Source organism: Mytilus trossulus, chromosome 9 (genome assembly GCF_036588685.1).
Source record: "Mytilus trossulus isolate FHL-02 chromosome 9, PNRI_Mtr1.1.1.hap1, whole genome shotgun sequence".
NCBI lineage: Eukaryota > Metazoa > Mollusca > Bivalvia > Mytilida > Mytilidae > Mytilus > Mytilus trossulus.
Window position 1 is genome coordinate 57,060,814 of NC_086381.1, and position 7,198 is coordinate 57,068,011.

Genomic DNA, 7,198 nt, shown 5'->3' on the forward strand with positions numbered 1-7,198 from the left:
CAATGCATGGTTATTATATATGTGTAAAGTGAAAACATTCAAAGTAGAAAATATACAGTCACGTATTGATCTCAATTAAATTTTTTGTCAGTATTGTAAAGTATGTTATCAACTTAAAATATTTCGAATGCAATATGATTGTTTAATTTATGTAAATAAAATAAACATATGTCTTTGATTTATGCTTAACATTGCTATAGACATTTCACTTTTTTTTCTCTATGTAAATTATACTATAATCCAATAAATAAATAGTTTATGCTAGATGCTAGAGTAAGGATAGGATTAAAAATTCTCCTTCGAGCGATTTAAACATAAGTTAAACTATCTAACCTGTTCGTGAATAAAATAAAACAGTCTAATAAATGTCTCGGTTGTATCTGTCAGTATCTGCTTTTCGGTGAAAATGTTAGAATCGGTTCTGGACAGATATCTTCTAACAAAGAAGTGAAAAATACCAAAGAGAAAGGACAGTATAATTTTATTGAGAACAGCTTACGAAGACAGATAGACAAATAATGAAGTATATATACAACTTCTTTCTTTTAATTTCTTATAACCAATCATAAGAATAACAAGATAAATAGAGAACAAAAAGTCTTTATAGTTTTTCATCTTTTGATACACACTGGTTTTAAGTTTTTATTTTTTTTTTATTATTTTTAAAGCCAGACCATACATATTTGAATACATTATGTTTAATTAAAAATCCAGTTTTCTGTAAAGAAGGACATTATTATAGTATAAACAAAACGTTGACATTATATATTCGTTTTAGTAACTTACGCACAAACAATACCAAAATCAACTAAAGTACCAACTACAGGCGTCAAAACTCACAACAGAAATCTGACTAAAAAAACAACACGAACCAAATCAAAAATCGAAAGCTATTATCACGTGATCATGTCAAATGAAAAGTTCCTGCTGCACACGTGTCACCGATCATGGTTTTTTTTTCATGTAAGACACATCAAAGAAGGTATTGTGGTTTTGAGAATATGCACATATACGTAGTCGTCTGTAATCATGAGTTCCATAACTGTCTACCTAATCGATATCGCTTATATTGCTATTTTAAAACGGTTTATTATTCAGAAATGCAAATGATTTTTTTTTTAAATATTGTATCATGTATATTATGAATATATTCAATTTCATATGAAAAGCTTTATAACTTGTTGTAGTGTTTTCTTTGCTACATCAATCAATATATATATCATGTATATATACAGTGCATATACAACAACACTGCTGCCTATTAAAACATATCTATTTTTTTTTGTAAAACCTGTTGCATTCCTCTGTTCTGTTTTTGATTGAATTCGTGTCGTCCAGATATTGATTTTTCATGTTGTGTTATGTGTACTGTTTTTTGTCTGTTAGTTGTTTCCTTTTATTGTTTATGTATATCCTCCTCCCTCTCTTTTGCTATATGTCTCCAATTCGACAAGATGCTGTACTAGTCTGATAGTTAGAAAATGTAACTCATGTCAGGAATATGACAGTTGTTGTCCATTCGTATTTTATGTGTTTTGTAATTAATTATGATATGATTTAGGACTTTCCGATTTGCTTTACATCTGAGTTCAGTATTTTGTGATTTAATTTTCACGCGTTCTGTTTATTCCACGTACAATGTCTGCTTTAATATTTTTTAGCTATTTTCATTTCACATGTATTGAATGGATAATTGAGTATTGTTAGGGAATATAAAATATAAATAAGTATAAATAACGGAAACAGTAATATACCGCTGTTCAAAACTTATAAATCCATGGACAAAAAACAAAATCGGAGTAGCAAACTAAAACCGAGGGAAACACACACAGAAACGGACCGAGTATCAGACAAAATTGTTGTAATCAGTTGTTAAAATGTGATTAAAAGATTGTTTTTGGCGAAGATTCAATTAATTTTGTTTGAATTCAGAGTGCATTACAACGCAAAGAAAAACATAAAGATGATGGTTTTCTCAAACTGGATGAGTTGGTCCACCATTGGTCTTCCGGCACATACAAATTTTGTAAGAACAAACGTGATCTAGACAGCATTCACGTGTATTTTTATAACTATGCCCAGCACAATTGTTGCATCTTCCTCCAAGACAGGCATTACCATTACAGCAAGGTTTATAAGATGTGCAAAATTCAACCCCACATGGTACAGCTCTTTTCATGAGACTTAAATAAAAAAAAATGAGCATGTATATTTATTTACATAAATGAATGCATAGTAGACACAAACGTTATTGCATCATTATTGAAAATAATTTCATATTTTTATTCGAATTGATCTTATCGAAAATGTACCAATATCACATTTCATAAAGAAATCAACAAGATATATTTGTTTTCAAGTTATATTCATAGAATTAAACTTGAATAATTCAAAGTCTTTGTTATAATTGTTTTTTGGACGTATCATTGAATAAATCATTCCAGTAAAAAGAAAATGATTGAAAAGCCGCTCATTTTTTTTAAACTAAATAAACTATATGACTACAATTTGTACAGCTGAACTAGGATTTCACTTTTCATCTATTGTACACTATACTATTACTTTCGAAGTTTGCATGAGATAATATATAAGGTACTTAATAATAGAATTATATTATTTAAATTGATTTCATTTGTTAAATAAAGTAAAATATGCTGTATGCTGTGCTTGAAGTCAAATAGATTGGTGTAAATATGGTTGAAATCTAACTCACTTGTGACTTAGCCCATATCCTTTCGGAATTATCTCATTGGCCTGATTAACTGGAAAGCAATAGTTACAAATATTATTATTTTCCAACCTAAACATAGACATTTTAAAAGATACAAGACTACTTTAGATAAGGATCTACTAAAATATATTGGTGAATTGTACACAAGCTGATGTATGCATCTCTATTGCCCAAAAAACAAAGAGCGTTAATGCTTTAACAGTACAAGCAACGTCTGTTTTTGTATTTTTTTAAGTTATTGTTTATTTGTCGATTTTATTTTTGGAAATTGCGGTTTTTATTGTAATGTCTTCAGATTCATTATCGATCTTGGTAAAAACAACACGTAGGATCAATGTATCATATTAAATTATGTTATTGAATTAAGTTGTGTAACCTATGCATACTATTTATTGAAGTTTTTCCTTGTTTATTTTAGAAAATGTTAATAAACATTTAAGCAATTTAAAAAACAAATCTTTTTAGTTTTATCATGCATTATATTGCAGTTATTTTTTCACTATAGTGTAAAGTTAAGCAAATATCGGTATTTCGCAGACAGATTTAAAATGATGCATTCCCAATTATTACAATGCTATTTCAACATAATGCATGTATAGCGTAGCAAACTGTTCCTAATTCTAGTTGATGTTCAGGTGCAGCCAACCTTTAATGATCAATTAGCTTTTCATAAAGACACACATGTAAATTAAACAATTTGGATTTGAATGAAAAATAATGAGGTTTGTCTCAACAAACAACAAACCAAAAAAACCATGTCATCGCAAGGCTGTTTGAAAGACGTCAGCCTCTTATTCACTTAGGGTGAACAAAAAAATCTTAATAAAAAGGACAAATTGGTGAGGTTCGTGCATAGACATTTTCATATATTTTTTTTCAAAATAGGAATTCTGATTGATCTAAATATCGGTAAAAACATAAAAGGTAAAATATATAATATTTCTGTCAATGCATGTTAATGCATTAACAAGTATGTAAGGTCACAATATTGAATCAGGTTATTTTTGTTTTCAATTTCAATTGTGATCTGATGAACATTAGAAATGACTACTTTAATCGTCCGCTGAGCATGACGAGGGAGATGTTGTAACGTATCCTTACCTTTAACGGACATCAGTAGACATACAACTAAACATAATGAAACCTGCATGCTTCTGTGTTAATGGTACCAACTGCTACACATATAGATTTTGCAATTTATTTCGAATATAATTCGATTTAAGGAATCAATAGTATTTTTTTTTAATAAAGACGTTTTTCAATCGATAAACAACACATGCACAACCCTAGCAAACATTTTTCATTCTAATTTCAAAATTGACATGTCTATCGTTTGGGGTCAATATCTTTCTTGCAGACTTATGAATTATAAACAAGTATTTATACACAATTGAATTAACAAGTATAGACATAACAAATAACAGTTAATTTGAGTGATATTGTTCACTGACAAAGATTAAACTATTTTTAGAACTTGAAGAATAGTTATTAAATGATAATCTGATTATGACAATTAAAAACATACATTATGAATAAGGTAAAATGTCACTTATTAGCTAACAGATTGAAACATGTCACTCAATGTCCAAACTAAGAATTAAATTGCATATCAAAGCATGTTGATTTTAAGTCCTGGATATGAAATGTAAAAAGTAACGAAATTATAAAATAAAATAAATTTTAAAACACAGAGAAATAAAGTCCAAAATATCAAAATTGAGAATTTTAAATTAAAGTTCAAAATAATAAACGAAGCTGCTTTTTCCACTGTCACATATGCACATAGTTACTTTTAAAATATCTCTAAAATGATAAAGATGTATTCTATGAACTTTAAGACTGATGCTTTTTGGTCGAACCTCCATTTGTGTTAAGGACCTATACTCTAAAATTTACAACCTATGACAACATCGTCGACTACTACACTTCCTTATTTATATGTCGTTTTCCATATGTGTCAACAACCTGTATTCCTAACAATAAAAAAGGTGTAATACATGTCATGATTATATTAATGACTCCAAAATATAAATTGGTCAAGGTAACACATTTAAACATCATGTACTGTTTATAATCCTGAGGCCAAACAAAGGCTTGTAACACTTAAAAACATATAACAGGTACATTTGTACCTTATCATGGACATAAAGGCGGAAACAAATGTTAAAACTCGATGCCGGAATAATATTTTATTATTCATGACGACCTATTCAACCTGACTTTGTTTCCAATGCAAACAACGAAGCGTGGAACAACTTAAACTTATCTGTAAAATAATTGCAGGAAAAACAATTTCACTTGTTAATATTTTTTGTCTAAATTTGTTACATGCTTATTGTTGATAATTTAGGTTCACACTCAAACGAATATGTTCACTATCGGATCGATTTGTTCACTGATCTTACTTCATTGTGTTATACATTTAGTTCGCAAGATATGAATCCTTTTTAAAGTGTTTTTTTTCCAATATTTAAATCAAATAAAAAACAAAATTACAATAAACAACAATTTATATATTGTTTTCTAAATTGCAGTATGAAGACACTATGATAATGTATTGAATTGACATACATGTATCAACGATATAGGGATTTGGCCTGAAACAGGTAAAAAAAACTCTGCAGAGCTCGTAAACCCCGGTTTCTGAGCCTCATTCTTGTTTCGTTGATATGCAAAGTCAAGTCACTATTATTGTCCATATATTAGGTTCTGAAAATTTGAACAGGTTACAAACATTTAGTATTATCTTCATACAGTGGTAGGTTTTATAAGATATTACTAGCTTATATTAAACAAACACTGGAAAAATGTATGAGCATTTTACGATTAAAACATATATAAAGTTTCCTAAACGTTTTTAGACGAGAAAGAGACCCATTTTGTTTTTTTTTTTAATTTTGTTTTACTCTTGGCAAGTTATCTACCTTATGTGTTATATTATTCTTGTATTGCGTTGCTTAATGCAAGTCCATTTTTATAAATGGTTGATTCAAAAAGAATGAACGCCGCCAACAAATCAGAGCTTGCAATTACCTTAAATATCAAACATCGAATGTCTCCTGTCCTTGATGGCATCAGTTCGTTTAGTTTATGTTGTGTTTTTTGTATTATAAGCTTCCTTGATCCATATGCACTTTTTATCGGTTGTTCATTTCCTTAACGTATATTAAATTGATGTTTTCTAAAGATTAGTCCACATACTGTAGCGTTTTTCAAAAAACATTATGAATATGGGTTCAAAAAAAATTCCTGCAGATTTATTAATTATTGATTTCAATATTGTGTAACTCGTTTCCATAATTTATTTGATTGAATATGATCCTGTTAACATGGTTCAGGCTATGTTATTTTTTGTTTGATATGAATTATTTTTTTCTTTTATCAAAACTCGAGTGAAATACAAAAGGAAAGTCTCTTAGCTTATAGCAAAATCAAAAGCATTAGCGCATTCAAACAAACGAATACAAACTTTTATATTTCTGAATTCGTTCAGGAGTTTTCGTATGAAGAAAACAGTTGATTTAATCTGATCTTATAACAAGCCAAACTTCACTCTTGTATGACAATTGCATATATTTCATTATATTGATAACGATGTGTGAACAAAACCAACAGACATAATATGTAAAACTATCGACAACAGTGACAATTGTGCTACATTTACAATCTTCATCACTACAAAAACAAACAAATATGTCAATTAAGAAAAAAAACCACATAATACAGCAAGTTGACGTTAAAACATATCTAAAATTTAGAAAGTGCTATTTTTATTTTCCTCTACCTCCTTCTCCTCCTCCACTTTTTCCGTCTGAAAAAATAATAATGAGATAACTTACTAATGAAAACCATTTTATAGTGTATCATGGTGATTCATAATATTCTCTTTAGTGGAAAATTAGTTTGATGATGTTTACAACATTCGTTGGAGCTCTTCGAGAATGCAGGATTTACAATAGTGGAAGTGACGGATATGTAAAGTTTATTCCGAAAATTAAAAGTCTAGCAAGAACACTTATAGTATGGTCACCTTTTCCTTTCTAATTTATAATAAGTTACGTCGTAGTTTTCCGTTCTATGCGTAAAAAAAGATTGTGCTGCATTTTAGACAAAATCAGGATGAATGTCTTTTGGAAGGTTGAAAAACTCATTAAGATAAATAAATTGTTTGTTGTCAACAGTTTTAGAAAGGGGGTTTACCATATTTTACAAAGTTTATCAAAGGTTTTGCATTTTACACAAAGCAATATGTCATTGTCAACCGTATCTTTTATGATGATGATGGTGATGATGATGACAGCTTTACGTCAAGCGACAAATTAATATTCATATTCAGGAGTAAATCATTTTGTAAAAGATGGTAATGAAACATGATAACTTACCATGCTTTGTTTTACATTTGAATTGATATATTTGTATTTTCGGCCTTTTTTATTACATTTGTATTTCGCGCCATTTTTATAGCTG